This window comes from Canis lupus, chromosome 5 (genome assembly GCF_048164855.1).
Source record: "Canis lupus baileyi chromosome 5, mCanLup2.hap1, whole genome shotgun sequence".
Taxonomy (NCBI): Eukaryota; Metazoa; Chordata; class Mammalia; order Carnivora; family Canidae; genus Canis; species Canis lupus.
In genome coordinates this window covers 81518863-81542115 of record NC_132842.1, presented here as the reverse complement: position 1 = coordinate 81542115, position 23253 = coordinate 81518863, and the positions used below count along the sequence as shown (strand labels likewise).

The window sequence follows — 23253 nt, the reverse complement described above, 5'->3', positions numbered from 1 at the left end:
ACCATATATCCATCCATTTACCTACAGACTGTGCACTGAGTATCTACTCTGTTCTTGGCACTGTATCCTAGGGATAACAACTTTGTGCAAAACAGACATGATCCTGCCCTCAGACAGGTTGTAGGATAGCAAGGGAGACAGACAATTTAAGAAGCAAAAGAATACTTTGTGCTCCAGCTGTATTGTCTCTGTTTATCAGTTTTCTTAGGTGCTGCATGGGATGATGGCAGTAGCTGTTTCATGGGATTATTGTGAAGATTTGATGAGGTTATATGGGTAAAGTGTTGGCTCAGTGCCTGGCATGTAATAAATGCTCAATAAATGTTAGCTATGATGATAATGTTGACCAGGGTCACAATGAAGATGATGATGATTAAGGTCACCTAAGCAGGGCCTGGCACTAACCAAGCAACCACATGTATGCTTGAGCTGTTCTGGGCAGGCCGGCTTTCTTAGCAGCCGCAGAAGGTAATAGGGGAAGGGTAATGAAGGACAGGCCCCATGCCAGCTTCTCAGGGTGGGGCATGGGTGCTGGCTGTGCCTTCTGGAGGCAGGAAATGTGGGTCTGAGGGCTCCCTGGGGGAGTCTGAGCCAAAAATAGCTGCCTGGCTGGTTTGCCCAGTTAGGAATTGGTAGTGAAGCTTCTCAGGGCAAAATAAGCCATGACACTAGCAACTGTAGTTTGCCTTTGCAGGGGCTGGGGTAGGCTGTCTGGAAGCTCCCAGAAGTGAAGGAAACCAGCAGAAGTAGGGATGCTCCCCTGCACTGGAGCTCTAGGCGGGGTGGGGGTGGGGTAGTCAAAAGTGGTCATGCCCCTGGGGCTGATGGGGGCCAGGGCACATCAGTCTTACTTGTCACTATGCCTCCAGCTCCTGCAATGGTGACAGGCACATCTCAGGCACTTATTTGAGGGCACATCTGGGAGTATTTGTCCAATGCACACCGGGACTCCATTGGGATAATCTGATTTAACAATCATGCTGGCTTACCTGGAAGAAGCAGTGATTCTGGAACCAGAGAGAAGTGGGTCATAGCCTGACACCCCCACTTACCAGCTCTGGGGAACCATGGATAAGACACTAACCCTGTCTGAGCCCAATTTCTCCATCTGCAAAATAGGAATTGCAATATTGGCATTGAGGGTTGTTGTGTAGGTGGGAGATGGTGAAAGGCTTGGAACGCCCCCAGTAAGAAGCACCTGCTGTGGTCATCATCCATGCATCTGGGGTGACAGAGTTGTGAGCCAGGACTGGTGCAGCTTGAGTATCTGCTGAACCCCACATTTGAAGTTTTGGGAAGGGGTGGTGGGATAGAGTTGGATAGACCTGGAATCCATTGCTTACTTGTGTGACCTTAGGTAAACTATTTATTTCCCAAGCTTCTGTTCCATCTGTCAGAAAGGGGATCTTTTTTTTTTAAGTATTTAATTTACTTATTTGAAAGAGAAAGCCACAGACAGAGCATGAGCAGAGGGGGAGAGGTAGAGGGAGAGGGAAAAGCAGACCCCCTGCTGAGCATGGAGCCAGACAGGATGCTGGGCTCAATCCCAGAACCCTGGGATCATGACCTGAGCCGAAGGCAGATGCTTAACTGACTGAGCCACCCAGATGCCCCAGAAAGGGGATCGTGAGAGCAGCCATTCTATAGAGTACCTGCAAGAGTAAATGGGATTGTGCATGAAGAAGAGCACAGGGCCTGGCGTGTTGTATGTGCTCAGGAAAGGGGGGTGTGGTCACCAAGGGAAGGGGCTCTGGTCCCTCCCTGATAGGCTGGGGCTCCCTTCCAACGTGGCCCACACCCACCGCAGCGTATCTCTGCTGACACATTGGGCAGGTCTCCGAAGGTGCTGATTTCCAGGAAAAAAACCTAAGGAAACCATTTGCCTTAACCTCTTGGGTTCCATGGGGGCAGGTGTCCAGTGATCATAACCGGGGGCTACGCGGTATGGGGGAAGGAACAGAGACGTAAGATTAAAATCCCAGCTTCTCCACTCTCCCACTGTGTGACCGTGGGCACGTCACCTCACTTCTCTGGGGTTTTTCTCTTTATTCATAAAATGACAAAGCTTGCAGGGTTTCCTGGAGGCCGAGCCCACAGCGGGCCTCTGTAATGGGGGTGATTTGTGCAGGCTCCTTGGAAGGCGAGGGAGTAGATGTTAATGAACGCTGGGGCTGGCCCAACAATCCAGTCTATAAACCTCCTGCCTGCAGCTTCTGGTGCGTTGCTAATGGGAGTTTATGTGAAGGACACAGTGGGATAAGGGCCCATTGTTCTGTGTGGGGACGGTTTTATGACTCTTAGAAAGCGTCTTTCATCTGGGAGACCGGGGAGCTTATGGAACCTCCCAGCCCTGGGCGGTGAAACTGGGGGACGCTGAAGGTTTCTGGGGCTGGTGCCAGGCTGCAGCCAGGGCCAGGCCCTCTTGCTGCAGCCGGGGCAGCTGGCGGGGGCTGAGGGCCCCTTGGAGTGGCACTGCAGCGCCTCCCTGTCCCCAGGCCCGCGGGACCTTCCCTCCTGCAGATCTTCTTTCTGGCCTGGCCAGGTGTGCTTGGAGAGGCTGGAGGCTCCCGGGGTCCCCTCGGGGGTTCCCTCCCTGCTCCCCCTCCTCAGCAGCCTATTTTTATCCTTATGGATGAAGATCCTTCCAGAATGGGCCTTGGGCCCTGTGTGCTGTCAGCTGACCAGCAACTCTCATGCCCGGATGCCTGGCCTGGCACCCTGAGCCTTGGGTAGGGGCAGTAACCTGATGCCAGGAAGCTAAGACCTTGTCTCCTTGTCCTCTCTGGCTCCTTGGCCAGGCCCCAAGCAGAGAAATCCAACCTCCCCTGGCTCAGCAGATGGCCCCAGGCCTTCTGTCTGTTTATCCCCGTGGAGGCGACAGATGCCCCGAGGTATGGGTGAGGCTGGCTTCCTCCTGTAGACCAGGCTGGTGCACCGCGCCCATGGGGTCTGGGCTGATGGGCAGAGGATCTGTATGGGGGTCACCCTTGCCTCGGACGCCTCTGGCTGGGACTCCCCTCCTCCCCTTTTCTACTTTGGGAGGTACACGAAGGCTAGAGCAGGGCACTGGGGTATCTCGTGCCTGAAGTGGCCCCAGAATCCCCTTCCCCCCGCTGCAAGGCCCTACCTGAATAGCAAACCCTCACTGACTTCTCTGCTTTCAAGGGGGACAAAATCCCTTCGGGCAAATACAAGTGAGGGGGCTTTGTCAGAACACAGGAGGCCACTCTGATGGACATTCAGGGCTTTGTGCCTCAGTTTCCTCATCTCAAAAATGAGGGTAAAAGTACCTGCCTTTATTTATTTATTTTTTACCTGCCTTTTTTTAATTTAACTTTTTGGTTATTTATTTATTCAGAGAAAATGAGCAGGGGGAGGGGGAGAGGGAGAGGGAGGAAGAGAATCTCCAGCAGACTCCGTGCTGAGCAGGGAGCCCGACGTGGGGCTTGATCTCACCACCCTGAGATCGTGGCCTGAGCTGAAATCAAGAGTCGGATGCTCAACTGACTGAGCCACCCAGGCGCCCCTGAAACTACCTACTTTATAAGGTTGCTGTGAGGATAAAATGAGTAAGGTGTAAGGTAACACACCGAGCCTGCTGTAGAAAGTGCTATGTTAGCATTTGCTCTTATTTTTATTGTGAACACCGTCCAGGGCTTTATGGTCTCTGCCTCACTATCTTTTACTCTATACTCCTGATTTTTTTTTTTTTTTTTGGCTTTCCTATGACATTTCTGATCCCCCTGGAGCCTGGGTTTGAACACGGCTGTGGTTCCTTGCAGCATGAATGCTGGCTCTGGCCCTGCACGATTTTTCAGGGCTCAGCATCCATGCTCATTTGACTGACTCAGTCTCTCACCTCTCCCATTTCAAATTCCTGGGAGGAACGAGCTGAGTGGCCGGGCTTCAGTCAGACGTTCACCCTCTCACCCAATCAGCCATGCTGGGCAGGAGAGCGCTGCCAGGACCCATGGGGGTGTAGGGAGGCACATCCTGGCATGTCTACCCCAGCCTCTTCAGAGGCTCTATCAGAGCAGCAGAAGAACTGTGAACAGTGGTTTGGGTTTTTTTCTCTTTTTTCTTTTTTTCCTGCCAACTCACAGGGGCGTTCCCGGGGGTGTTTCTAGGTGATCAGGACAAGCTTTCAGAACTCCTGCAGCTGGCACTTGGATCCTGTCTGGCTCACAAATTATCGGCCCTTTTACAATTTGAAATTGTCATCAGTATTAAAAATCAAGAGATAGGGATGCCTGGGTGGCTCAGGGGTTGAGCATCTGCCTTTGGCCCAGGGCGTGATCCTGGAGTTCCGGGATTGAGTCCCACGTCGGGCTCCCTGCATGGAGCCCGCTTCTCCCTCTGCTGTGTCTCTGCCTCTCTCTCTCTCTCTGTGTCTCCCATGAATAAATAAAATATTAAAATAAATAAATAAATAAAAATCAAGGGATTTGATATAGAAATCTGGACTTCTGGCTTCTCTTGGGGGGAAAAAATAAAGAGAAAACTCTGGGGACACCGAGCATAGACACACAGTATCAATTAGAATTGGAATTGCCAGGGCAGCCCCGGTGGCACAGCAGTTTAGCACCACCTGCAGCCCAGGGCGTGATCCTGGAGACCCTGGATTGAGTCCCACGTCAGGCTGTTTGTATGATGCCTGCTTCTCCCTCTGCCTGTGTCTTTTTTTTTTTTTAATTTTTATTTATTTATGATAGTCAGAGAGAGAGAGGCGCAGAGACACAGGCAGAGGGAGAAGCAGGCTCCATGCACCGGGAGCCCGATGTGGGATTCGATCCCGGGTCTCCAGGATCGCGCCCTGGGCCAAAGGCAGGCGCCAAACCGCTGCGCCACCCAGGGATCCCCCTCTGCCTGTGTCTGTGCTTCTCTCTCTCTGTCTCTATGAATAAATAAGTTAAAAATCTTAAAAAAGAAAAAGAATTGGAAATGCCCCTTCCACTGGGGGCATGTGCTTTCCAGGCACTCGGGGGTCCCCCCTTCACCTTGAGGTGTCTCCAGTCTTGAAGCTTAGTAACAGTTGTCGGGGCACATCCAGTCTGCTTCTCCCATTGCTGTTCCCTACCTGCCCCCGCAATGTGCTGGAATTTGCCACCTTACTCTATACTCCAGAAACGAGAATTGCACAAAGAAAAAAAATTACCTAGCTCTCTGAAACTTGGGAACACATGTATGAGCCCAGTTCTGTGCCAAACAGCCCACAAATAGGATCTCATTTATTCTACTCCACGACCATGAGGCAGGTATCAGTACTTTCACTCACTCCCACTCTACAGATGGTGAAACTGAGACCTTAAGAAGACACGATGTGCTAGAGATCGGCCCAGGCCATCTGGCTGTGGAAACAACTGTAAAGTGACAGACAGGCTGCGGGTACAGTGCATTTCATTTCCCTCGGAGGCATCTGAGAGGAAACTGCCGACTCGTCACTCCTTTGGGTATTTGGTGTGTATTTCCTACAGCCAAGGACATGCCCCTCCACCACCGTGATACAACCGGCCACATCAGGAAATGCACACGACGCATTCCCACCATGTCACCCTCAGCCCCTGCTGAGTCTCACCAGCTGTCCCAGTAATGGCCTTTATGCTGAAACGCTCCAGTTCAGAATGACACGTGGCATTTAGTGGTCCCGTCTCTGATTTCCTTCAGTCTGGAAAAGTTCCTTGGTCTTTCCTTGACTTTTGTGACCTGCGCATTTTGGGAGATGTTTAGAGGAACGTCCCTCAATTTGGGTTTGTGTGATGTTCACTCAGCATTGTGTTGCGTCCTTCTCCAACCACGGAAGGACGCTCACGGTGTCTAAAAATCCCCCTGCTGGTCATGTTCCCAGTTTGGCCACTTGGGTGATGAAGGATCTGCGAAGCTGCTCTTTTTCCATAAAAAAAAAAAAAAAAAAAAAAAAAGGTTGTGAGGAAGTATTTTGTGGGGAAGTGCTTTGAGACAGGGTAAATAGCCATTCCTAGCCTTCCGTGTGCTCATTTGCTTAGTTACTTGTCACATCAGTATGGACTCTTGGTTTCCCATTATATTCAATGGGAGGTAAATCCTAATCATCATTATTTTTTCTAATGGTCCAACTGCCCTCGGTTTGGTGAGTGGGAGCCTCTGTGAGCTGGTTTCTTTGTCATTCTGTTATGCTCCTGTCACTTTTTGAGCAATTTATCAGTTTCGGGCCCCCGGCTATATTACAGGCTCAAATGTCCTTCCCCTGGGGATGAGCCATTTCTCCAAGAAGCTCTGGATCCCTTGAGTGGAGAATGGTATTTAGGAACCACGATCTGGCTGCTGAGTGTGCTCATTGCTATTGGGTGTCCCTGCTCCCAGGCCTTCGTGGTGGACAGACTGAGGAGCTCACGCTAACGCTTCCCATTCCAGCCCAACACCACACAGGTCATTGGACTTTTCTTCCTTTCTGTATATGTAATTTGCTTCTTGAACAAGGAGAATCCCAACAGTTGAAGCTCTTGACCACTGCTATATTAGGCTGCCTCTCATTAATAAGAGTTGGTATCAAATAGCTTAGTTATCTAATTTTGTCAGTGGGAAGTTGAAAACTCTCTGCTAGGCTGTATTCACTTGATTCTTCAAAGTTCTGTGAAGATAGAAGAAGGCACTAGTAGGATTATTGTTCCTACTTTACGGGCAGTGGGACAGGGAGAAAGAGGTTGAGGACTGCTTTCCAGAGATCTTAGGGTGGGAGAGCTCTGTATCACATTTGTGTCCAGCCCCCTGGACATGAGCATCCATCCCCTTCCTGTGGGTGTTTTGGGAGAACTTTGAGGACACATCCCCAAGACAAGGAGCTGCCCAGACTGATCTTTCCCTGACACTCAAGCCCCGTAAAGTGATAGCTCAGAGAAGTCAAGTTTCCTTCTTTACCTGAGTTCCCAGACCCCTTCTGCCTGTGGCTGTGCCTTTGACCTCAGCTTGTTTCCCCACAAATGCAGGTCTTGGGTTGGGGAGGAACCTGGAAGGCTTGAAGAGGAGGTGGTTGCTCAGTGCATCCCAGCCCCTTTCAGGATGCCAGTCCTACCGAACAGGGGCAGGAGTCATGGGAGGGGAGTTTCATCTCAGTAAGGTAAATTGTATTGCCTTTTTTCATAATCAAAGTGTAACCCAGTCTCTCTTCGATAATAGCCTGGTCATGATTGGTTTGATGGTGTAGTACATAAGGACTGACCTCTTCCTGCACGCTCTCCATTCATACTTCCTGGGTGAGCGTGGTGTCTGGGCTTGGAAAGTCCGCTTTCCTATCTGCTCACTTCCTTTTTGACCTGCTATGGGGTTGGGCTGGTGGAAGAGGGGCCTGGGCTGGAAGGCAGAGGCAGGAGCCCTGGGTTCCCACCCTGATTTTGCTACTGACTTGCTAGGCAACCTTGGGCACATCACTTAGCCTCTCTGGCCAGTGGCAAACACCACCCCTGTCCTCCCTGCTTCCCTCTTCCCCAGGTCAACGGTGGAGACAAGGCCAAAGGGAGTCCTAGTCCCATCTGGATGTATCATTAATGGATATGCTTATACAATAAACCCTGCACCCACCAGAATGTTCAGCAAGTGGGAAATTCTGGTTAATTGAATGTTCTGGGACATGGAAATGTTCCCAGAAATTCTTTTTGTTCCTTTTGTGGCCACTGAAAACCATTCACTGGTCTATTTAGCAAATATTTGTCTCGTGCCTGTGCTCTACCAGGCTCTGTCCCAGGTGGTGGGGAGGCACCGTGAATGAGACAGCAGAGTCCCAGCCTGTGAGGACTCATAGTCTGGGAGGAAACGTGCCCAAACGCAGTGGACCCTGGAACAGCACAGGGGTTAGGGACTCCGATCCCCTGTATGGTAGAAAATCTGCATACAACTTTTTAAAAAAGATTTTATTTATTTATTTGAGAGACAGTGAGTGAGAGAAAGCAGGGGGAGGGAGAGGAAGAAGCAGGCTCCCGCTGAGCAGGGAGCCGGATGCAGGGCTCCATCCCAGGACCCTGGGGTCACGACCCAAGCAGAAGGCAGAAGGCTCAATGACTGGGCCATCCGGGCATCCCCTGCATCCGACTTTCGACTCCCCTGAAACAACTGCCAACAGCCTACCATTGACCAGGGAACAGTCATAGCGATGACATGAACTGTCAACGTATTTGGTACGTTTTATGCATTATATACTGCCTTCTTAAAATTACGGAGGCTAGAGAAAATAAATTTTTTTTTAAAGATTTTATGTATTTATTCATGAGAGAGACAGAGACACAGGCAGAGGGAGAAGCAGGCTCCACGCAGGGAGCCGATGTGGGACTCGATTCTGGGTCTCCAGGATCACACCCTGGGCCGAAGGCAGCACTAAACCGCTGAGCCACCCAGGGATCCCCAAGAAAAGAAAATGTTAATGGAAAATCATAAGGAAAAGATATTTTTACTGAAAAAATTCATGTATAAGTAAACGTGCCCCATTCAAACCTGTGTTTCGCAAGAGTCAACTGTACACCACGGGACACGGTAGGATGGTTGCCCTGAGGGGACCGTAGGATGCTGTGGGAGGCCTGGAGTCCAGCCTGGGGCCCCTAGAGAAGAGATCCTTGACCGTGAGAAGGTGTTATTGGTTGAGAGCCTCAGACAGCTTTAGCCAGTGTGTCCAGGTGGGGGTGGGGATGGGCGGTGGGAACAGCATGGGCAAAGCTTAGAACACGAAGCTGGGGAGGAGAGAGAAGGGGTGTGTGTTGGGAAGCGAGATGGTGGAGAGAGCAGGGATGCAGGAAGGTGAGGGCTGCAGGCTCACGTAGGCTCCAGGACGTGTTTCTTGATGCGGTTCTCTCTCCTAAAAGTAGAATGCAGAGGAAAAACCGAATGAAAACACTATTTCCCAGAGGAGGGGCCTCCAAGTTGGAGGGGGTGCCCCAGGGCTGGGGGTGCTGGTAGCAGGCAGAGAAACACAGCTCTGTGTAAAGGGCCACCACTCCCTAGAGCTCGCGGGGTGTGGTCCCGGGGATGGGGGCAATCAAGGGCCTGGCATTATCAGATCTTCGGGTGTTTTGAGAAGCTAGCAATCTGTTTTTTTATGGGAAATCTCCCAGTTGTGAAATATTGGTGGCCAGCGACCAAAAACAAAACCACTGTGGGCAAAACACCACGCTTCTGCAGGCTCCGTTTGCTCTATGAGCTGGGGGGTTGCGACCCTGCGTCCAGAGGGGTCTATCTGATGAGGTTGAGGGTGTCCACTTAGAGTCTCTTAGGATCCTCTGATGTCGAGTGTGTCCCTCACTGGGGTGGGGGAGTATAATAGGGCCCTAAGGTATGACCCCGGCCCTCAGGCCATCAAGCTGAAGACAGCTCGAGTTAGAATATGTGTCCAGAGCTAACAGAACAACAGAAGCACCAACCAAAGCCCCGAGTGCCGTAGAGCTCAGAGGAGAGGCGGTCAGGGGACAGGGTCCACGTGGAGAGGTTTCCCTGGGGGATTCTGGGCCTTCTGATGGTTCCAGGAGGGAGGGTAAACCTTAGTGCAACCAGAGAGGGAGACGGCATTTCCAGGCTGGAGGATTTGGGGGTGGGGGCGGGGAGGGCTCAGGCCCAGGAAGCAAATAAGACAGAAGAGGGGAGAGGTTGGAGCAGATCCGAAAGGCTGCGAATGTGGGTTCAAGAACTTGTACTTGGCTCTGGCTGCGCCAGCAGGACCCAAGCGTCTCAAGTCTGGCCCAAGGCTTTTTTTTTTTTAAGATTTTATTTATTTATTCATGAAAGACACACAGAGAGAAAGGCAGTGACTAGGCAGAGGGAGAAGCAGGCTCCAGGGAGGGAGCCTGATGTGGGACTCGATCCCAAGACCGCAGATCATGCCCTGAGCCAGGGGCAGGTGCCCAACTGCTGAGCCACTAGGCATCCCTGGCCCAAGGTTTTTTTTTTTTTTTTTTTTTTTTTTTGCCCAAGGCTTTTAATGCTATGTCACTCACTGGACACCTGAAGATGTTCTAGCTGCTTCGCTGGTGTAGGGAAGGAAAAAAATCCTTGTGCTGTTCTTCGAGCTCTAACACCAGGACTAAGAATTAAATTCACGTGAGGCAGATTAACAGGAGAAAAAACCCCAAAGTTCTTTAAATTAAATTAATTTTTTAAAAATATTATTTATTTATTTATTCATGAGAGGCAGAGACACAGGCAGAGGCAGAAGCAGGCTCCCTGTGGGGAGCCCCATGCAGGAACTCTGGGATCATGTCCTGAGCCCGAGGCAGATACTCAACCACTGAGCCACCCAGGCGTCCCTTTAAATTTTATTTTTTATTTTTCATTTTATTTTATTTTTTAAAAAAGATTTATTTATTTATTCATGAGAGACACACAGAGAGAGAAAGGCAGAGACACAGGCAGAGGGAGGAGCAGGCTCCACGCAGGAAGCCCGACATGGGACTCCATCCCGAGACTCCAGCATCAGGCCCTGGGCTGAAGGCAGGTGCTAAACCGCTGAGCCACCTGGGCTGCCCTATTTTTTATTTTTTAATTTTATTTAATTTTATTTATTTCATTTCATTTTATTTATTTATTTAATTTTATTTATTTATTTATTTATTTTATTTATTTTATTTTATTTTATTTATTTTATTATTTTTTAAAGAAATCTCTGCACCCAATGTGGGGTTTGAACTTACACTCCTGACATCAACAGTCGGGGCCCTACCGACTGAGCCAGCCAGGTGCCCCAAATAAAACTAAAGTTTTATTATGTGCCCATAGAGGCCCAGTTATGAAACTGAGACCTAAAGAAATGACCAATGCAGGCACTTTTTATACTTTTAGGTAAAGGGACAAAAAGCAAAACAAAACAAACAAACAAGCAAAAAACCCCAACCAAACCCAACAACCCCAAAACAATAAAAACTGTGAAGAATTGACTGGACAAAGAAAACTTGATTTGGGAGGGCTTCCGTTAGTAAGCAATTCTAAACAGAAATTGCGGGATGCGGTAATAGAAATTGGTAAAAAAAAATAAGCTTGTAAAAAAATAAAATTAGTAACAAGGATTGTTTATACAACCTTCTTAGCTCTCCGTTTTCCGTCTCTGGTGAGAGGGATGTCTCTTTACCTCCCATACAGGGAGGGCACCTTTCACATGGGAGATTTATTTCCTGCTTTCAAGGGGACTGAGAAGAGTCTGAGCCTCTTTCTTAAACAGGTTCTCCTTATAAGTAAATTATTTAAAATAATCAATATGGGGCACCTGGGTGGCTCCGTGGTTGAGCACCTGCCTTCAGCTCAGGGCCTGATCCTGGGGTCCTGGGATCGAGTCCCGCATCGGGCTCCCCGCAGGGAGCCTGCTTCTCCCTCTGCCTGTGTCTCTGCCCCTCTCTCTCTGTGCGTCTCATGAATAAATAAATAAAATCTTGAAAAAAAATTATCAATATGCCTAAGTAGCACATTTCGGGTTGGCCTGCCCTGAGCGCCTACCGTGGCACTCCAGAAAACGTTCCCGTCTGCTGTCACAGCCGCTATTTTTTTCACGCCTGGAGTGGGAGATCCAGCGGGGCGGAGGGCACGCCCGTTTTGTTCACCGATGTCTCGGGAGTGCCTAGAATGGAACATAGTAAGTGCTCAACCAAGATTCACCAGCTGCTCACTATGAGCCTAGTGTTACCCCAGGCCCGGGGCCGCCGACACTCTATGAACCACTCTTAGGACGGGCTCTATGGGGCTTATGTCCTTGTGTGGAGGAGACAGACAATTAACAAACACATCCACGAATAAGATGATTTCAGAGAGCGGGGGGCCTGCGTGTGGTTTGTGTCACTGCACTGTAGTGGCCTGTTTATTGCTGCGACCTCCTAGGCCGGGAGCGCCGAGGGGGGCAGGACTGGGGGCCGCCCCGCTCCTTGTCTCATTCCTAACCCCTAAGCTGGTGCCTGGCAGAGGAAGAGGGAGCAACGCGACACAATGTGTTTGCTGGCGCTGTTGCACGAGGCAAGGCTGACAAAGATCCCAGTGTACACACACCTGTGCCCTCTGGAGGCTGCAGGACTCCTAATTACCAGCCGGGGAGTCGGGGAGTCGGGGAGTCGGGGAGTCGGGGAGTCGGCGCTGATAAGCCCGAGTGTGTGCCTTTCTGGTGGCAAATAGAGAGGTTGCAGGGCACTGTTTAGTAACAACAGGGATAATCTTAATTAACGACCTGATAACTATAATTAATCGCATCGTATCCGGAGGCCCTCTTTGGGATTCTGGGAGGGAGTGACTCGTTCGCGTTTGCGGGCTCTGGGAAGGGGGGGGTGTGGATGGGAAGAGGGTGTGTGTGTGTGGGGGGCGCTGGGATCTCCGGTGCTCCGCTTCCTTGCTGGGTGAGCTTCGGCCCCATCAGTCACTCCCAGCTCGGGGAGCCTCAGTGTTCTCATCAGGAAGGTGGGGCTACACGGCTGGGGGCGTGACCTCAGGTCTCCCCGCCCCCAAGGGGGTCACAGGAGCCTCCGACCGGGGCTGGGGGGCTCCCCTCTCCCCGCCCCGGGGAATGGCTCGGCCTCCCGCGGGCGCCCCGGCAGCCGAGTCCTGGAGGGGGTCGGGGGAGCGGCGAGGGCGGGGAGCGCGCGGGGGCGGGGGCGGGGGCGGGAGGGCGCGCGGCCCCGCCCCGCGGGCCTCGGTTTCCCCTCCTGCGCCGCGCGCGGCCCGGCCGCCAGGGGTTAAGCGGTGACTTCAGCCGCGGGAGCGGGGACCGGGCGGGCGGGGGCGGCGCCGCGAGGCGCTGAGCGCGGCGGCGGGACCAGGCCGCTCGGAGGCGGCGGCGGGCGCTCTCCCGGCGGGGCCGCGACCTCGCGGGGCGGCGGGGCGCGGGGGCGCGGGGCCGGGGCCGGGGCCGGGGCCGGGGCTGGGGCTGGGGCCGCCCGGCCCTCCCTGGGCGCCCGGGCCGCCGGGGCAGCAGGGGCGCGGAGCGGCCGCCGGCGCCGTGTGAGCGGCGCGGACAACAAAGGCGCGGCCGGAGCCGGTGAGTCGGGCCGCGGGGCGCGGGAGGCCGGGGGGCGCACTGCGCAAGGCGGCCGCGCGGGGCTCGGAGGCGCCGGGGCCCCGCGGCGCGTCCCTGGCAGCGGGGCGGGTGTGTGTGTGTGTGTGTGTGTGTGTGTGTGTGTGTGTGTCTGTGTCTCCGGGCCCCTCCCCGCCGCCCCGGTGCGGCTGCGGGTGGGCCGGGCGGGCCCGGGGTGCGTGTGGGTCCCTTCGTCCCGGAGCCTGCGCGCCGTGGCCGGGACCGGGAGTGTGAGAGGCCCCCAGCCTGGGCTGCCCTGCGTGTGCGCGTGCGAGTGTGACTCTGTCCCCCCCCCCAGCAGGCTCCCTCCCTCCCTCCCTCCTTCCCGGGGACTCCTGTGTCCTCTTTGTGCAGCAGCCTGAGAGGCAGAGACAGAGGGAGGGACAGGCCGTTCCAGGGCCTTCAGGTCCTGCTGCCGCCGTGCGGTGGGGCCACCTCTCCCTGCTGCACCCTGGGGGTCCCTGGGATTCCACGGAGTCCGGGTCGCTCCCGTCACCTCTCTTCTGGGCTGGCCTCTCCCGCCCTGGACCTCAGCCCAGAGGTGGAACAGGGTCACCCTCACAAAGGAGCGGGCGTGGGAGGAGAGGATGCCCGGTCAGCCGGAAGGCCGCGGCCAGCGGGACGAGGTCAGGCCTGCACACCCCTGAGGCAGGGTAGTGAGGCCGGGGTGGGCCTGGCTGAGGATGAAGGCGAGCCTCCTGGCCCCCTGGGGTGGCCCCCGACGGGGAGCCCCCAAGCCTAAGGTAGAGTGTGGGGATGCTATCTCCTCTCTCTCCCGGGGCAGGGGTTGGGAATCTTCCTTCCTTTGGCTTCCTTAGCCTGAGGACCCGGTCTTGGGCTGCAGCAGGAGGTGGCCAGGGGTGGCCGTATTTCCCACTGGCCCTGGAGCTGAGACCTCAGAGTCCTTGGCCTTCCCCGAGGGATTCAACTGGGGGAAGGCATGCCCTGCCTGCCTGGGGCCCCATCTGTTCCCCCGCGGATGCTGGAGCGAGAGGACAGGCTGTGTGGGCTCATTAAAATGCTCAGCCCTTGCCTGCAGGCCCTGCCCGGATGGCCATCAGCTGCAGCATCCACCCACCCGTCCCTCCATCTGTCCGTCCAGCGTGACACCCCCACGGTGTCCGGGCCTCAGGCACACAGACTAGAAAGGGAGCTACAGCCTGGAGATCTCCAGGGGTGATCGTGGGGTGGGGCTAGCCCTCCCCTTCCTTAGGGTCTCAGGGTGATGCTCAGAGCCCTCCTGGTGCCCATGACCACCCCCCCTTTGTGCCCGTGTCTCTCACTCTGCTCACACTTACCTTCCTGACGTCCCCTGCCCTCCTTCTCCACCCCCCGCTCCCCCATTTCCCTCCTTCCAGTAAGTTGGCCTCATCCTTCACCTCTTCATTCCTCATTCAGGAGTCTCTTCTTTGGTCAGCCAGGCTGGCTCAAGAATTCTGGTTCCTGGGGCGCCTGGCTGGCTCAGTCGGCAAAGCCTGTGACTCTTGATCTCAGGGTCATGAGTTCAAGCCCCACATTGGGCGTGGAGGCTACTTAAAAAAAAAAAAGGAATTATCATTCATGATGCTCTTAGAACCCTCATGTCAGTGGGGATGGTTTGTTTATACCCCCCCCCCCCCCCAGAGGGCTGCATGCCTTCAGGAGCAGGGACCGTGCTTGTCCTTGATTGCCAGCCTAGTACAGGGCCTGACACACAGTAGGTACCCAATAGATCACTGCCAGTTGAGTGGATATCGGTGTCTAATGGTTCCTAAATATTGGTGTTTCAGGTTTTCTCTTGGGAAGAGTCTAGGGAGGAGGGAAAGCTAGTGAGCTCCTTAGGGCCTGGGTACCAGGTTAGTGTAAGGGGGAGGCCTCCTGTTCATTAGACAAACTCTAAATTATTTGACAGATATTTTATATTTGGTAAATGCCAGATGCTGGGCCAGCTCCTTCACCACTGCACTCAGCGGAAAGAATATAATCTTCTTAGATCAAGTTTGAAAAGATAAAGGAGGTGAGAGTTATATACGTGTATAACATAAACACATGCCACATAAAAATATATGTGTCCTACGTAAGCATGATGACGGTATATTGTTCTTTCACCTCCACTCTCTGTTTCTACGACAGCCCTGATAATTATTGGGCAGGGAAGATGGGTTTGTACCCATTTCACAGATGGCACTTAAGTGACTGCCTCAGGTCAGTGAGTGGAGCACTCAAGCCTCCGTCTCCCTGAATGCCCAGTCCTTCTTTCTTCTGCGAGCTTGTCTTCAGTGCCCTTGTATTCTCGTCACTGGGCTTGACAGGGGCGAGTAAGCCCCTGTCCTTACCCTCAAAGGGTCTGAAGACCAGAAACGAGAATCAGAGTCATCAGTAGGGCGGCAGAGTGGGCCAGTGTTCTCCTTCCATCCCACTGTGCCTCCTGGGCCCCAGCCCAGCTTCTTTGCCTCGGGGGAGGGCCTCAGCCACCACCTTCCTTTGGGGTCCTGTTCCCCAGAGTGACCTATCCTTGCAGAGCTGGTGCAGGGCGCTGAGCACTGGTGTCAGCCAGTTTGTACTGAAGCACGAGAGCTGATGGCTAAAATTTAGGAATTTTGCGAGCCGCCCATTAAACGCAGCCGTTATAAAAATTGGTAATAAGTAAATTTATAATTAAATTATACTAAAAACAAGGGTAATAAATAGTCAAAATATGGTACCTCCGTTGTTTTGCTTTTTGTTTCCTTCTCCAATAAATGATAGCGTTTTGCTCTTTTAAAAAAAATATGGTACCTCCTAGTTATTTCACGTTTTACCATCACCTGTGTGTTTGTGGCTGTGTCTTTTGTACGTGTGTATATCATACGCACATTACACACGAGTATGTGTCTACGTATGTACATACCTGTATTTATGTATGCACCGTGCACATGGGTGTGCTCCTGCACATGCCTTCCCATCTGTGTTCACTGATGTCACCTTAGTGGCTTGAAACTGGCCACAGGGAGACTATTTATACCACAGGAATCGGTGTCCTGCAAGTCTGAGGTTTTTTCCTCTGCCAGAGAGCCAATTGTTAAACATTTTACAGCAGGCCACGGGATCGAGCAGTGAGCAGCTGGGGCACAGCCTTTCCCTGGGGCCTGCATTCTGGTGTGACACCTCCCTGGTGAGTTTAGGGTCCTCATGGTACAGGGTGAGAGGGGCAGCTGCTAGGCGGGGCCGGCCCTGGTCGTAGGGATCATAGGGATCGTAATTTGCCCTCTAATGAGTTCTCCACTCCGGAAACTGAGTTGTTGTATTACAGTGCGTTGTGAGAGGGGAGACGGGATGAGGGTAGGATTCAGTTAATTGAGGGCCTGCTTTGCCATTGATTGAATAATCACACTTCAGGGTGACCCAGGCATTTGGGAGGCATTAGGGAGGTGCCCTGGGACCGTGGACAGGTCAAATGGCTCGGGGCTGGTGAAGGTGTCATGTCCAGGGCACGGGTGGCTAGAGCTGTCTGGGTCTGGTGTAGACACCAGTAGGTGTGACCCATCCGTATGGGTTCACCGACAGCGTGAGAGAGTCAGACTGTTGAAGGGACAGGCTGTGGCTCTTGTACGATCTCAGAGCTCTGGATGGGAGACGGACACGGACCCGCTTACCTGCCGTGGAGGCGTGTGCGTGCCTAGCGGGGGAATGGGGTGGGGAGAGGGGAAGGGTCTGGATAACAGGAACAGCACGTGCAAAGGCTCAGAGGTGCAGGCCGCTGGGAGGTGAGCCGGGCTCAGGCGTCAGGTGAACCCGAAGTGTGCAGGGTGGTGGCAGAGCACGGGAAGGGGGGGGAGCCCGGAGTCCGAGAGCCCTGCGTCACCTGGGAGCTGGCAAGGGCGCCCCGCCACACCTGCCAGGGGCGTCGTGCTCGGTGGACCGGAGCTGTGAGGTGTCTCAGTAGCTCCTCGCTATCCTCGGAGCTTGCTGCTGCTCCAGCCTGGTATCTGTGGCTCGTGGAGCCTTCAGGAAGGTTTTCGTTTTGATACGAGGTGAAACAAAACGGGATGGAGAAGGTGAGTGTGCTGCTCATTCCCCACCCTCCATCATACCAGAAAAGCCAAAGATAAAAGTAACCGATCTTTCCAGAATCTCTAGTTGCCTCTGCTGCTTCTACCCTTTAGATAGAAGTTAATGGAGAGTTTATTTGTTTAAAGACCACTCATGTTTATGCCTAAACGTGCCGGACATCCGTTCCTTTAATTCCCATACCGATGCTGCCGGTGGGTGCTTTTATCCCACCTTACAGATGAGGAAACTGAGTCTTAGAGAGGTGGCTTGACTTTCCCAAGGCCACGGTGTCTTAAGTGACAGGATCGGAGCAGGTAGGCAGTGAGGTCAATGGATTTCCTCCTCTGTCCTGTTTTCTTCTTCCCTTTGAGGAGGGCGGGGAGGGAATGCACCGCAGGTCTGCAATCCCAACACACTTTACTGCTCTTTGTTTGAAGTTACTGCGTGTTTTTTAACCCCGGCAGTTGGGTTCATCACCCTGTGGCTTCAGGGCAGGGCTTAGAACAGAATCAGGGCCTGGCGTCCGGAAGCAGCAAATAATAAAGGCTTGTATTTACGGAGGGAGCTGGTGCAGAGGGAGCTGGTGCGGATGGCTCAGAGGGATGGAGAGCCAGGCCTGGGGCTCTGCGAGCTTGTGGCGTCCTCAGCCACGTCACGGTGGGGGGGCGGGGGGGACTGTACCATCAACTCCGCTTGCTCCCAGCTCACAACACCCCCGCCCCTTGCTCCCAGCTCACAACCCTCCCCCACCCCCCGCCCCTGTCCAGGCCCTGGGCTGGCAGTACCTTGAGGTCTCCGGGCAGCGGGGCCCACCTGCTGCGGGAAATAGGGACGCGGAGCTGACCACCTGGCGAAGCATGGGTTGTGCCCACCTCTAGGGTAAGCATGGCACTGAGCACCCCCACCCCGGGATTTATCTTCCCACGGACCTTTCTGTCGAGAGGGTGGTCTTGACCCAGGCCCACCTCCCGCTTCTTTGCAGGTACATGCCTGTTCTGGCAGGGCAGGTGGTAGGGGTGGCTCCTCCCCAGGACGTTGTGTGGGACACTGTGGGGCGGCAGGTCTGGGTCTGGCCCCCTCCTCCTCCTCCTCCTCCTCCTGGAGAGCCCAGCCTCCCCCTCCCGTCGGTGTCCCCCTGGCAGTGGCTGCCTGATTGGTATGCATCCCGCAACTCCAGCCATTAGCACACAAGGCGGGGACCAGCTCCCGATACTTCCCTCTCTTCATTGTTTGAAGTGGACAGGCTTGGAAGCCGCTTTAAAAATGCGGGCTTTTTATTCAATTTCCCTAGAAAAACAATGGTTTAAATTAAATAGAGGAGTAACAGTCTCTGGAAATTGAAGAAAAAGGATTCCTGAACCCGGACACTACCCAGAACCTTTGAATTTCTTTTAAAGCATGGGTTCATTTTACGTTAAGTTATGCATGCCTCGCATGACCAGCGAGGAGAACTTGGGAAACACAGAAGGGAATTAGGGTCACCCTTTGCTCCACCACCCAGAGACACCCTGTCTCTACACCGCGGCGCACGCCGCTCATTTCTCCAGGGACTGGTTTGCTCATTCGGAAAGCCCTGGGTTTTCAGAGGTCAGGCCCGTGTTGGGCATGGGGTGTAGACGGGGTATAGATGGGATCCTGCTCCTGTCACGCCTCCTGTGCCAGATCTCGGACAGCTCACCTGGTCCCTCTCTGTTCCAACTTCCTCATCTGTGAGATGGGCCGGCCTGGCAGCTGTGGCCCAGGGTGGGAGGACCCAATGGGAGGGCGCAGGCAGGCCGCTGGGGACAGCGCCTGGCCCCTGGGGAGCTCAGCCTCTTTGGCTGTTGTTTCCATGGTGACCAGGCGGTAGCCTTGCCCTCTTCGGCCTTTCACAGCAGGGAGGAGACCCGTCCCCAACAGATCCAACAAATGAATGAAGTAACTGCACGTTAAGTCCAAGGCAGCAAGCTCATGTGATGTGATGGGAATCACTGGGGGATCGCGTTGGTGGTGGAGGGGGTGTGCCTGGGGGGAAGTGGTGCAAGATTGTTAGGGGGGCAGTGGGCGTCTCTGAAGAGACACCTTTAAGCTGAGACTGAATGACAAAGAACCGAGGGAGCAGTATTGTAGGCAGGGACACAGCAGATGCAAAGGGCCTGAGGCCAGGATGATCCAGGCCTGTTTGAGCAGCACAGAGCCCAGAGCCTGCAGCGGCACGGGGCGAGGGCAGTGTTGGAAGGCAAGCAGGCAGGGCGGTTACTCTAGGTGCCACGGGAAGCCACTGGAAGTTTGTGTTCTTCGTTTCACACAGATCCCTTTATTAATAGGATGCAAATCCAAGATTCCAGCTGTTAGTAACTCTGGTAGGAAATTTGCCTTTTTTCCAGATAATTTAGCAAAAAATGATGTACTGAGTGCCTATTATGTGGAAGCACTTGAGTAGGTGCCGGGAGCCGAGGGATAGTCACAAAGAGGAGCAAGACGAAGGCTGGCTTGCAGGTATCCTGTGGGGCCTGCATTCCATCTCGCTGACCCACCACGATCAGGCTCTGATTTGGGCAGGGTGCTCTGGCTGGAGGGGGGAGCCGGACGCACGGGCTGGGCCGCCCAGAGGCGCAGGTGCTGGCGGGTGGAATAAGAGGAGTGGAGTGTGTTCTAGAATCTTCTTCTTTTTTTTTTAAAAGACTTTATTTATTTATTCATGAGAGAGAGAGAGAGAGAGAGAGGGAGACACACAGGCAGAGGGAGAAGCAGGCTCCATGCAGGGAGCCCGACGTGGGACTTGATGATCCCGGGTCTCCAGGATCAGGCCCTGGGTGGAAGGTGGCCCGGAAGGCCCTGAGCCACCTGGGCTGTCCTGGCCTAGAATCTTCTTTTGAGTATGTAGGTCGGTGCTGATGGTCAAGAATAAGATGGTTAAGAGGGTGGGGAGCGCGGGGTTTTGAGGAAGCCAGAATCCAGTCGAGGACAGGTACAGGTGCACGTGAAGAGTGCTTCGCAGTCCCAGTGCCCGCCCCCCCCAGATGCGGTGGGGGTGCCATTAGCACCTAGTTGAGGCAGGTGGGACCACCCGAGGGGAGGTGTGGAGACACATCTGGTCGAGTGCATGGCAGGGAGCCAGGAGGAGAGCCGAGAAGGGGAGCCAGGAGGAGAAGGGACAGCGGGGTGTCTGGGAAGCCGGCACGGGTGACGCTTTCAGAAAAGAGCTGGTGGTCAACGGGGCTGCGGGCCCCTGGGATCCACGTGGAATGAGACAGAGTGGCCACTGGGTTTAGCACCAGGGAGGCAGCGGAGGTCTTCTGTAAGCACAGCTCCGGGGGACATGGGCTGATTCCCAAGTGACAGACAAGGTGACAGCGCGTGTGGATAGCATTTGGAGCGCCGGCGGGGTGAAGGGGAGTTGAGAAAGGCGTCTCGTCGGAGGGAAGGGCGGACCTGGGGCAATAGTTTGTGCTGCTGGCCAGGATGGCTCCCGGGGGTCAGAGGGGACGAGGGGCAGCTAGGGGCGCCGGCCCTGTGGGCTCACGAGAGGGTGATGTGATGGTGTGGGGTGGGGGGCGGCGGGGGGCACCAGCAGGAACGCTTCTCGGAAGATGGGAGACGATGGGGTAGGTGTGAGTCTGAGGACAGTCCCATCTGATGGCCTCATGCTTCTCAATGAAACCTGGACCTGGGGGGGTGGGGTGCACAAGACTGCCTGCCCCGGGGGGTGTCATTGGGAGCCACCACAGGACAGGCTGAGGTTGCTGGGCCCCAGGAGGAGGGATGCAGGTGCTCCGCAGCTGGCCTTCGTGTAGAGGGGGAGATGGGACAGGAGCAGAGGGCTCGGGGTCTGAGGTGGCACAGCCGGGCCGAGTCCTCACTGTCCCGCTCTGGGGACCTCACACTCCCCAGGGCTCTGGGCTGCTGGGGCTGGGGCTGGTGCCGGTGGGAGTGGGGAGCACCAGAGCCGGTGGGAGGGGGGAGCATTAGAGCCATCAGAGTGGAGAGTGTTGGAGCCGATCTGAGTGGGGAGCACCCAAGCTGGTGGGAGGGGGGGAGCACCGGAGCCGGCCAGAGGGGAGAGCACTAGAGCACGTGGGAGGGGGGAGCAGTGGAGCAGGTAGGAGTGGGGAGCATCGGAGCCGGTCAGTATGGGGAGCACTAGAGCACGTGGGGGTGGGGAGCACTGGGGCTGGTTGGGACTGTGGTGCGGGAGGAACTCGGCCCCTGCAGCAGAAGCTCCCAAGGCTGACCGTCGCCCCTGCCCCAGTCAGGTTCACCTCCCGGGTTCCCCCGGGGCACGGGCAAGGCAGCCCTCTCTACCTGTCAGGCCCAGAACTGGACACTCCGGAGGAGGAGCGCGCTGAGCCCTGGCCCCGAGTGCGGTACAGGGGCTACCCTCACACGCGGAGGGAGAGAGGCCCGAGAGGTGGGGTGCCACGCCGGCAGGGTGCGGGGTGCGGGTCCGAGCCCGGGCCGCCGGCCCCTCGGGCTGCATTCCCATTTGTCAGAGGAGGCCTCCAGGGCGCGGAGGAGACCTCGTGTTCTCACCTGCCTGCCCTCGTGTTCCTCCTCACACATCTTTATGGAGCACCTCCCGGGCTACGTGAGTAAAACGTGGTCACCCTCCTCCTGGTGGGGGAGGCACAGGTAACAGGGAACGACGGCAGGTCTCGTGCCTAACCAGGTGTGGGGGCTCCGAAGGCTGTGCCGGGGGAGCGTCTGGGCCAAGCAGCCGGGGAGGGGAAGCTTCCAGGCGATGGAGGCTGGGGATGAGCATATAGGAGGGTCCCGTCCTGCGGGGAGGGAGCTCTGGAAGTTGCCTGGGCTGCTCTGTGTATCTCACTAGGCGGTTCCCTTTATCTTGAGCACCCAGGGAGCCAGTCAAGTGTTTCAGGCTTGGGAGGGACCCGACCAGAACTTTTTGTTCTGGGTGGAGACTGGGCTGGAAGGGACAGGAGACATCAGGGAGGCCTTAGGAGGCCGTGACAGGCCCTCTGATTCCTAGATCATTCTGTGAACCCTGCTGTTTCTTTTTTTTTTTTTTTTTAAGATTTTATTTATTTATTAATGAGAGACACAGAGAGAGAGAGAGAGAGAGGCAGAGACACAGGCAGAGGGAGAAGCAGGCTCCATGCAGGGAGCCCGACGTGGGACTCGATCCTGGGTCTCCAGGATCATGCCCTGGGCTGAAGGCAGCACCAAACCACTGAGCCACCCAGGCTGCCTTGTTTCTTTTTTTCAAAAAAAGATTTTATTTTTAAGTAATCTCTGCACCCACCATGGGACTTAAACTCAGGACCCCGAGATCGGGAGTCGCACACTGCACTGACTGAGCCCGCCGGGCGCCCCAACCCTGCTGCTCCTTCAGTGCTCCCCAAACTTTGCTCATTTCTCTTTCCTGAGAAGGTTCCAGAGGCTCAGGGAGGTTGAGCAACTTGCCTGAGGTCACCGCATAACAGGGCATCCAAGCTGGGGGCCTGGTCCCTTGAGTGAAACAACCAGATCTCCGGGGGGTAGGGGGAGAGCAGGCGGCGAGTAACATCCGGGAGGGGTTCTCTGGAGGCTCGGGCTCTGTGTCACCATCCGCACATTCCCTTGTGCCTTCGGATCTTGCCCTTTTGCAGTCTCAGAGAATGGGCGGTGCCTCTGGGAGGGAGGAGCTGGCTTGTTGCTGGGAACTGGGAGTTGGCCTTTGGAGTCAGAGCCCCATGGGCTGTCTTAGCAGTTTCTGGGGACTGGCGTCTTCCCCAGTAAGTGACTGGAAAACCCTCTGGGGCCGGGCCAGGTCATGCGCAGCCAGCCAGGGAGGTGGTCCCCGCAGGGGGCGGGCAGCTGTGGTTTACAGCTGCAGGCAGAGGCTTCATCCTTGGGGGGGCCCCGGGAGAGATGGGGATCCATTAGCAGGGCCTGTCCCTTGTGGGCCCCAACCCTCTGGGCGGGTGTCTGTCCTCCCCGGAGTCTTGGTTAGGTCGACGGTGAAGCCGGGGATGGTGTTAAAGGTGTTAAAGGTGATTGCCAAGGCCTGAGAAAATGCGCAGTGTTTGCTGAGGGCCCAGAGGATGCCACGCACCACGTGGTGATCTTCTTTCGGTTCTTTGTGGGGTTCCTTGTGAGGTGTGCGTCGCTGTCATCGTCGTTTGACAGATGGAGCAGCTGAGGAACAGAGAGGGCAAGTGATCTGCCCCCAAACCACACGGCTAATAAATGGTAAAACTTGAACCCCGACCCACCTGACTCTGGAGCCCTCCCCTGAGCCCCCTCCGGTCCCGTCAGACTCTGTT

General features: G+C 54.9%; 1 protein-coding gene across 11 annotated transcripts in view; it reads left to right on the top strand.

Moving 5' to 3' along the window:
• ARHGEF10L (Rho guanine nucleotide exchange factor 10 like) overlaps window positions 1–23253 on the top strand; it is a 159019-nt gene that overhangs the window by 5602 nt on the left and 130164 nt on the right. For 5 of the 11 annotated variants that reach the window (XM_072828125.1, XM_072828132.1, XM_072828131.1 and 2 more), the window contains exon 1: window positions 12841–12961. The exons of 2 other annotated variants lie outside the window; for them this stretch is intronic. The gene's annotated coding sequence lies outside the window, so the exon portion shown is untranslated. Of the gene's footprint in view, window positions 1–12840; window positions 12962–14913; window positions 14994–16052; window positions 16131–23253 lie in introns of those variants that run through there. 4 more of the 11 variants (XM_072828124.1, XM_072828119.1, XM_072828129.1 and 1 more) reach the window with 4 other exon arrangements.